This window comes from Ananas comosus, unplaced genomic scaffold (assembly GCF_001540865.1).
Source record: "Ananas comosus cultivar F153 unplaced genomic scaffold, ASM154086v1, whole genome shotgun sequence".
Classification (NCBI taxonomy): Eukaryota; Viridiplantae; Streptophyta; class Magnoliopsida; order Poales; family Bromeliaceae; genus Ananas; species Ananas comosus.
The window spans coordinates 1-1644 of NW_017892824.1; the positions used below are offsets into that span (position 1 = coordinate 1).

The 1644-nt window shown below is 37.5% G+C and overlaps 1 long non-coding RNA gene across 1 annotated transcript; it reads right to left on the reverse strand.

Moving 5' to 3' along the window:
* Window positions 1–820: 820 nt before the first annotated feature.
* On the reverse strand, window positions 821–1633 carry LOC109705454. The gene is made up of 2 exons (XR_002214768.1): window positions 1535–1633; window positions 821–1203 (listed from the first exon to the last, which is right to left on the reverse strand). It is a non-coding gene; the product is annotated as an uncharacterized LOC109705454 (long non-coding RNA).
* Between the last annotated feature and the right edge of the window lie 11 nt (window positions 1634–1644).

A 1644-nucleotide genomic window follows, 5' to 3' on the forward strand; every position in this document is an offset into this window, starting at 1 on the left:
TCTAGTTTCGTTTCGTAAACTTGTTATGGTTTTGCTCATCCTCAGGCAAAAAGGGGCAACACGAGGTGCTGGTTCAAGGCGGAGTCATCGATGACCTGGCTAAGCATCTCGTCGACCACTACGGCGTCCCGAAGAAATACATAGAGGTGCTCGACAAAACCAAGAAATAAAGTAAAAGACCACCCTTCAAATCTTGCATAAAATTATACAACATCCTTTTCCCAAAGCAGCCATCTTGAGTGTTTCATTCAAGCTTGTATTGGAGATGCTGAGCTGTTGCTATTTTAACTTTCAGTTTCTATGATGTTGTGAGGTTATGCTGCGATCGAACTATCATGTTTTTGTTACTCCTTGTGCTTCGTATTGGTGCAAATATAATGCAGATGTGAAACTGTATGCTTCAAGAGGAATTTGTGACATCGCAACTTCGTTTCGGAACTATTTTCTAAAACATTTTTAGTCCTTTAAAACATTTTTGTAGGGTGCAGTTTCATCCTTGACGGTAAAAGAATTTTGGTTTTATTAGTAAAACGAGTGGCTTTATTCCTTTGTAAAATTATTCTCTTATTTTATGATTCAAAAAGTGTTAACAGTTAAACATTTTAGTACTTGAACATTTCAGGATAGTGCAGTTTCAACCTCGACTGTAAAAAAAATTTTGTTTTATTCTGTATAATGATTATTTTATTCCTTTCCTAAATCGATTTTCTTGTTTTGTGTATTTCAATAGGTGTTAAAAAGTTTATTTTCCAATAGAAGCTGTGTTATCAGATTATATGTAACGGTGAGAAATAAAATTGTAAACTATGACTAATGGTCATTAGATAATTAACAAGAGCTTTAAACCGTTAAAACTATAATCACACAAATACACTGAAAACCTTATGAAGGTAAGCAAACAAACACCAAATATGTACAATGTGAAATCGCTCAATCAAACCTAGTTTCTCACAAGCAACACACAATAGTAAAGCACAATTCGAGACTCCATGATACATAACTTGGCTATTGCCCAACAAGAGCAAGGAGAAAATTTCGGTAATGGCCCGACGTCTCCGAATGGATCGCTGCGCTCAGCGGCTTCTTATATTTCTTCTGGTACTCGATCTTGATATATTGCATGTCGATCTCGGTCCGCGTAACCACGACCCTTATCAGTGTGGTGTCATTTGTGCCTAGCCCTTTCATTGCCTTGCGCAGCACCTGAAATTTTTGGTGGAAACGAAACTTGGATCAGTTTTCGAAACTATGTGAGATACTGGACCAATTGGGATCAGTTTTTCATTATAGAGTTTTTTCACTCAAGTTCTCAACCTCTCACTTCTTCTGTCGGATCCCTTAAACTTCGCATTTTGTCACAATCGTATTCGTTCGGTTAAAAAACTCCGAAATGAGCAGAAATAGCGAAGCAGAACTCAGACAATTCATCTCGCGATTATGCATGTATTTTAAAGAATCAAAGACGGTAAACTTGTAACAGGTAAGGTAGAAAAATGGTTGGGAACCCCTGGTGCAAGTTATCCTAAAAGAATACCTTCGCGAAGAACTTGGCTGGATTCTCGGCACATCGAAGGATAGTAAGAAGAGCAAATTCAAAATGCCCAGATGTTTCCTTCTTCACGGCCTGGAAACAAAAAAGTAAAA